This window comes from Hemiscyllium ocellatum, unplaced genomic scaffold, assembly GCF_020745735.1.
Source record: "Hemiscyllium ocellatum isolate sHemOce1 unplaced genomic scaffold, sHemOce1.pat.X.cur. scaffold_184_pat_ctg1, whole genome shotgun sequence".
Lineage (NCBI taxonomy): Eukaryota > Metazoa > Chordata > Chondrichthyes > Orectolobiformes > Hemiscylliidae > Hemiscyllium > Hemiscyllium ocellatum.
Window position 1 is genome coordinate 1,305,949 of NW_026867893.1, and position 7,308 is coordinate 1,313,256.

The window sequence follows — 7,308 nt, forward strand, 5'->3', positions numbered from 1 at the left end:
TTAATTATCAGACTTGTGTATTTTTTGAAAAGCATAATTAAGTTTACTTTGGATAGCTGAGCTCTGTGGGTATTCTACATTTGGTTCATTTCGTTTCATGCCTTACTTTTGTGATTAATTTTCTCTCTGTTTTAAAATCTGGAAGTCAACCTAGCTAATGTATTCGAAGTAAATCTTACTACACGCTCACCAAAACAAACAGCGACGTTACACTTTGGATTTCCTGCATAAGAATGTTTTTAGTGGTCTGGCCGAGGCAAAGTGGGGGTTATTTTTCTCAGAGCAGAGCTGATTGTGAGGAGACATGATTGACGTGTAGGAAATAATGGGAAGCATGGAATTACAGATTGATGGAAACAGTTGCTCTTGATCGATCACCAGGGTTTGTAGATTTCAGACAAGATGCAGAAAGCTTTGAATAGATTTGTCGGAAAAATTTATCAGTCTGCAGGTGTTAGACTCTGGAACTCACTCTCTATAAAGATTAGTTGGACATTTAACTCTTCATTCTTCTCTGATTCCATTGGCAAAGGAGTTTTAAAAAATGCTCAAAGACGAGCATTCCCGCGAGCAACAATGATGCGATCGGTGGCTTTGTGAAATGGAAAAGTGCCCATGGCCAACGTGTCCGTCTATTCAGCTTCCCTCCTGTGACGACGCTAGAATATTGACTCTCATGTTTTCGGGGACATTTAATGAACGCATTCTTGTTCCTGCAGATTAAGAACTCATACCTTATTTCGGCCGCAGAGAAATCATTTTTAATGCGTAATAAAAGTCAACACTGCCCTCGAGCCAGGTAGGACTCGAACCTACAGTCTCCTGATCTGTAGTCAGGCGCGTTATCCATTGCGCCACTGGCCCAACGCGCAGCCTGATGCTCAAGAGACTTGATGTTAGCACGGACATGATTAATAGCAGTGATGTTCACTAATTGAACAAGCAATAAAGATAATCACTGTCAAACTTCAGTCCAGTCTTCATCACCTTTCAATGCAGGATTTTTCCAAAAAAAAAACTCGTATGTGGATTATTTTCGTCTCAGAAACATTTATAGAAAGGCAAGGGACAGAGGTGTTCATGGGATACACTTTTCCATCAATACCAGTCACTAATCCACAACCAAACGTCTCCCCAAAATACCACATCCTCATGGACCACAACAATGATTTCAAACAATATCATTTATTTTCATCTCTGTTCACACTAAAGATAGATAAACCAACAGTGACCTGATAAATTAAAAAAAATATAAAACTGAACCAGGGAATAGAGGTGGCTGACTTGGGGCTGTTTCTGGGAAGAAGAGTCAGACTCTCTTTGGCTTAATTCGCGACCCCAGATACACTATGTTTGGGTCCAGAATTATATAATGACCAAACATGAAACCTGTATCTGGGCTTAAAGTCTGATTGAAGATTTGTAGCTCGGGTGTCCGTTGTTGTGGTTCTGTTCACCGAGCTGGAAATTTTTGCTGCAAACGTTTCGTCCCCTGGCTAGGGGACATCATCAGTGCGTTGGAGCCTCCTGTGAAACGCTGCTTTGATGTTTCTTCCGGTATTTATAGTAGATGTATAGATATATAGTGTATCTGGGCTCTAGCACCTGGCGCTTCCCTCTCCTTTCGCCCTCACTCACCGACTATCGATTGGAAACGACATTTCATTCCAATGATCATTCGCTGCATGCACGCTCACCAATCATGTTAACCGTATGCATGCTGCAGGACCCATCCCAACTGATGACGTATAATGCCCAACAGCGAAGAAGAGGCGTTCCTACATGACCAAGCTGGAGGCATTGGTCCTTCAAGCAATCAGAGAAACTCATGGGGTCGCTGGGGGCTCTGATCAATCATAGAATGCTGTTGGGCTAAACTAATCTAACCAGAACTTCCACATCCCAACGCTCAATCAAACTTCGCTTGAAAAATTCTTCCAGTTCACAACACAATTGTTAATGATGACTCTGTCCCCTTTCCCGCTGGTGAAAGTGAGGACTGCAGATCCTGGAGATCAGAGTCAGCAAGAGAGTGGTGCTCAAAAAGCACTGCAGGTCACGCAGCATCGAGGAGCATGAAAATCTAAGTTTCCGGCAGGCACCCTTCATCAGTAACGTTTCACGCAGCCAATTTATGATCAATATTGCTACTTCCGCTTTTATACCTTCATACCCAGGTTTCAGGCACAGTGGTCTCACAGAAGTTTTGTCTATTGTTTTTCCAATCTACATTTGTCTGATCGTTTTCGATTAGCACCATCAAGACTTCTTTTTACCTCATCAAAAAAATCAGCAGACAGCTCGCCACAATTTTCTATGCACAATTCTATTTTAGCTTTCCTGAATGAAACACATATTTTTTCACGTGGCACCTCATTTTGTCTGGTATGCCCATTTGCAACATCTTTCACACAGCTTTAACCGGTAATCCTGTCAGTACTGAAATAGTTTACAAAACGTTTCTCATGGCAACCTGAAAGTGTGCACACCTTTTAAAGATGAGGAAATATGTCTGAATGAGTTGTGACTTAGACATGCTTACTGGTGACAGGAAGCGGTGGAAGGTACACATTCTTTTCCACTTTCACCAATATTCCATTCCACTGAACTCCACAACTTGCCAGCAAAATGCAGGACATTTTCTGTCGCGACCCTCTGGACCAGTATTCCTTGCGTCCCAACAACTGCCCAGACAACACCACTCCATAAAATCACAGAAGTAGCGGCTTTACCACCTGATAGGGCACCACCAAATATTGCATGCAGCTCTGGTCACTGAATTTTGGAAAAATATGAAATCTCTGGAAGGGCTCAAAGGAGGTTGACTGGGATGGTGACTGGTGTGGATCGAAGGTCTTACGAGCAAAATCTGAGGAGACTGATGTTGTTTTCGTCGGAGTTAAGAAGGTTGACAGGTGACTTAATCAAGATTTATATGATTATCAGAAGGTTAGATAGAGTGGAGAATGAGAGCCTCTTTCCTCTGACGGCAAAGGCCAACACGAGGAGTTATAGCATTAAATTGAATGCTGATTGATATAGGACAGATAACTGTGCTAATTTCTTCACACAGAGAGTAGTTCGTGGGTGGATCAGCCTGCCTGCAACACTCGTAGATTCGCTGAATATAAGAGTATTTCAATGTGCATTGAACATATACATGGATAATAATGTAACGGTGAAGGTTAGGTGGACATCACATTTTTTTCACAGGTCAGTGCAAGATCGTGGACCGAAGGGCCTGCACTGTGCTGTAACGTTCTAATGTCTAGGCTAGAAGACCTTCTGGGTTACAATACTCTCCTCACTCTATAACCTTCCAGACACATCTTTCAGTGATTTGTCAGCACTTCATTCAATCCAGACAACTGTATTTCCTCCTCTGAATTTTATCACTGCGCAATGGGGAGAGAAAAACAGAGTCAATGACGAAGCTGAGATCACCGACGTTCTGTATGGAATCAACAAAAATTATCTTGATCTTCCAGTCTCCTGTGACTTCAATATTACACTGTGTTGCCAAGACACCATTTCAGACTCCGGTCTGCTGCAGTGCCCCTTCAAGGCGCAGCACAAGCTGGAAGAACAACACCCCATCTTCTGCTGACAGACTATGCCGTCTTCAGGACCCAGCATCGAATTCAATCATTTCAGACATATCCGCCTTCTTCCACATTCTTTTCGCACACGCATGTCCCATTAGTTTCAAAAACGAATCATTGGACTCGAAACATTAACTCTCCTTTCTCTCCATCGATGTAAAAGAGTTGTTGAGTTTTGTTGAGATATTTTGTCTTTTCTTCAGAGGACATTTTTTTTTCATTGAAGGCTGCAGGAAGCGTCTGATTCCAGGAGAAGTTGTTCAGAGGAAATGATAAGAATGACAAAGGGCTGGAACATTTCCACTGTAAAGGTAGACGAGCCATCCTGGAGCTGTTTATCCAAGTGCAGAGAAGGCTGTGTGAAAAGCTGATTCACGTGCACATACTATGAAGAGGAGAGATATGTGTGACAGAAATAAGCATGTTTTGGGAAGTAATAATACGCAGTAGCATAGAGTAAAAGCAAGAGACAAGCGATTCAGTGGAGATTTACAATAAATATTTTCACCCAGACAGTGGTGTTTGACTGGAATTCACTATCTGAAAGTGAGGCATAGCTACGTGTCTGTAGAATATTTCAGCAGTGTGTAGACAAACACTTGAATAGCCAGAGCACTCTTGGATAAGCACCTGGTACTGGAAAGTGTGACGAAGGCAGACATACGTGAGATGGGAGTCCCGCGGAAAAGGCAACCCTGTGTGCTTAAAAAAAGGCCTGCTTGCGCGGTTCTGTGGCGCAAGAGAAAGCCCGTTGGATTCCCCGTGATTGCTGAAGTTGTTATTCCAAGATCATCGATTTGCGTCTCACCAGAGTTGTGTTTTAGTTCATGGTTTGATAAGTGATCAGACCAGACTCGGCTGCTCCTCAGCAATACCTGCACTATTGGAGCAGGAACCCAACTGCCTTGAAACGGACCTTCTTTTCCTCACAAGTGAACAATTTCGATGTCTATTGAAGATAGAGCTCGATTATTATATCTGTTAGCCAGTAGGAAACACGATGATGTTGCTAGGCTGAAAAAAGACATTAATATACTGGCTCAGCCACGATGATATCGAATGGCGGGGCGGGGCAGGAGCGGTGTGAAGAATGGCCTCTTCATCTTCCGTCCTGACTGGGCTGTTTCTGGCCCAGGTCTTTAAACACTAACATAATGAGGGCATTTTGAATCTTCGTCAAAACATATTAAGGTCTCAGGTGTACTTCGCTGCCATCTCAGCTGGATTAGACAAATTGTGTCGCAGCTTTAGATCATAAAGTGGAGATTTCTCACAATTGCTCTGCCAGGCTGAACATAGGCTTCCAGGTGGACCAATGGACAGGCGTCCACGTGGATTCTGGAGATTCAGGGGCAGACTCGCCCTTTGCAAGGCTGGAATTCTGGCCAAGGAAATGAATGTGAATATCTGACATTTTGAATATTACTCTGTAATCTTGTTAATTTGCATTGTGGCTCACGGGTGGCATAGTGTTTCATTGATTAGCATTGCTGCCTCACAGTTTTGGGCAACTGACTGTGTGGATTTTGCACGTTCTCCCTGTGACTGCGTGGGTTTGCTCTGCGTACTCCAGTTTCCTCCCTCAATACAAAGATATACAGATCAGGTTAATTGGCCATGCTAAATTTCCCGTAGTGTTCGGTGCATCTGACAAAGGGAAATGGGTCAGGGTGGGTTACTCTTCGGAGGTGTGGACTGGTTGGGCCGAAGGGCTTGTTTCCACTCTGTAGGTAAAGTAATCTAATCTAAACTAGAATTCAATTAGCTCTTGCATAGCATTGCTCTTTGTATACTATTTATACAAACCATGCCACGTGCTCTTTGATGTACTAATGCTGAAGATTGTTGACGTTGTGTGCAATGTCGGTCATTGTGTCGTATGAACGTTGCCAAGGAACTTGGTGCAGTGTCGGCGAATTGAATTCTGTGACGAATTGAAGGAAAATCCCAGTACAGTAGTGACCAAACATTGACGGTGATCAACGCAGGAAGCCACGGTAAACTTATAATCAGTAACCCCTCCCCCACTCACCTATTGTACTCTATGCTGCTTTTAACCCACCCCCACCGTCCTCTCAACTATCTCTCCACGCTTCAGGCTCTCTGCCTTTATTCCTGATGAAGCGCTTTTCGTCGAAATGTCGATTTCGCTGCTCTTTGGATGCTGCCTGAATTGCTGTGCTCTTCCAGCATCACTAATCCAGAATTATATTCAGTTACATTTTTTTTTCACCACGTTTTTCTCTGTCCTGTTCCTGAACCTGATACGACATAATGGATGATCCATAATCAGTACAACCACCTCTGAGGTGAGTTTCAATTCAGATCCACAGCAAAAAAAAGAGCAATTGGATTTCTGGCCTCAGTGGCAAGAATAGCAGCCGTTGGACGTCCTCTGATGCCAGGTCCATTGGGGCAATTGATCAGGTTGCCGTGCTTCTCTTGCAGACTAGAAGTGTGAGAGCTGCCGAAGTTGAGAGATTGATCCACGCCAGACGCTCATTTCACTGATATTGGCCAGGACGATTGCAACACCAGGCTGCGAACAGCTCGAGGACCGAATATTACTGTGCAATAAAGGCTCTTTGGCCCTTGATGTTACACCTAACGCGATCCTAATCAGAAGTCCAGCTTAACGACATTTTATAATTATGACGCAAAAGATTATCCCCTGATCATTTAAAAGTCCTAAAAGTTAGTGCGTCTCCGACTGGTGAATGGTCGGCTTTCTGCACCTTTTCTACTCACTGAGAATAGAACATGCCTCGGCATCTATCAGCCTCAATTTAAAGCTGTGTGCCCTTGTGCCGACCATCACCATTTGTAAAAAGTTCCTTCACTCTCCACCTTAAGAAAGCATCTGATCATCTTTTATGTCTCTATTAAATCATCTCTCAAACTTCTTCTCTCTGTCATAAACAGCCCCAGGTCCCTCAGTCTTTCCTCGTAAGACTTTCCCTCCAAAAAAAGACAGCATCGTATTTAATCTCCTCTTAAGCTTTGCCAATGATTGCACATCCGTCCGATGATTTGGCGACCAGAACTGTATGCAATTCCACAATTGCGACCACCAGAGAATTTCTGGAGTGCAACATGACCTCATGGCTCTGAAAATCAATCCCTCTCCCAATAAATCCAACATTCCGTGCTCCTTCCAAAAAAATCTTTCAACACGGGTGGTAACTTTCAGAGTTTTTTGCACAATAGCACCGAGGTCTCTCTGCTCATCTTAACTTCCAGAATATTACTTTGAGCCCAGAAATCTTCTTGTTTCTCCTTCCAAAGTGAATGACCTCACATTTTCCCACATTAATTTCCGTTTGACACCTCTGAGCTCAGCTCTGCAGGTTATTCCGATCCCACTGCAACCTCCAGCAACATTTGGCACTGTTGACAACTCCATTGAGCTTCGTGTCACCGGAAAATTTACTGACCCATCATTCCATGCCCTAATCCAGGTTATTTATAAAAATGACAAACAGCAGTGGATCGAAAAAAAAAACCTTCTGCTATACCACTAGTTTCTGAAATCCAGAATGAATATCTCCCATCAACTACCCATTCTGTCTTCTTCCAGCTAGCCACTTTCGGATCCAAACCAATATAAAAAATCCATCAATCATGTACCAATATATTTTATGCAATAGCCTACCGTGGGGAATATTATCAATGCCTTATTGAAAACTATATCCACCATTTTAATCGC

The 7,308-nt window shown here is 43.2% G+C and overlaps 1 non-coding gene across 1 annotated transcript; it reads right to left on the reverse strand.

Moving 5' to 3' along the window:
• Positions 1–791: 791 nt before the first annotated feature.
• On the reverse strand, positions 792–864 carry trnac-aca (transfer RNA cysteine (anticodon ACA)). The gene has a single exon. It is a non-coding gene; the product is annotated as a tRNA-Cys (tRNA).
• Between the last annotated feature and the right edge of the window lie 6,444 nt (positions 865–7,308).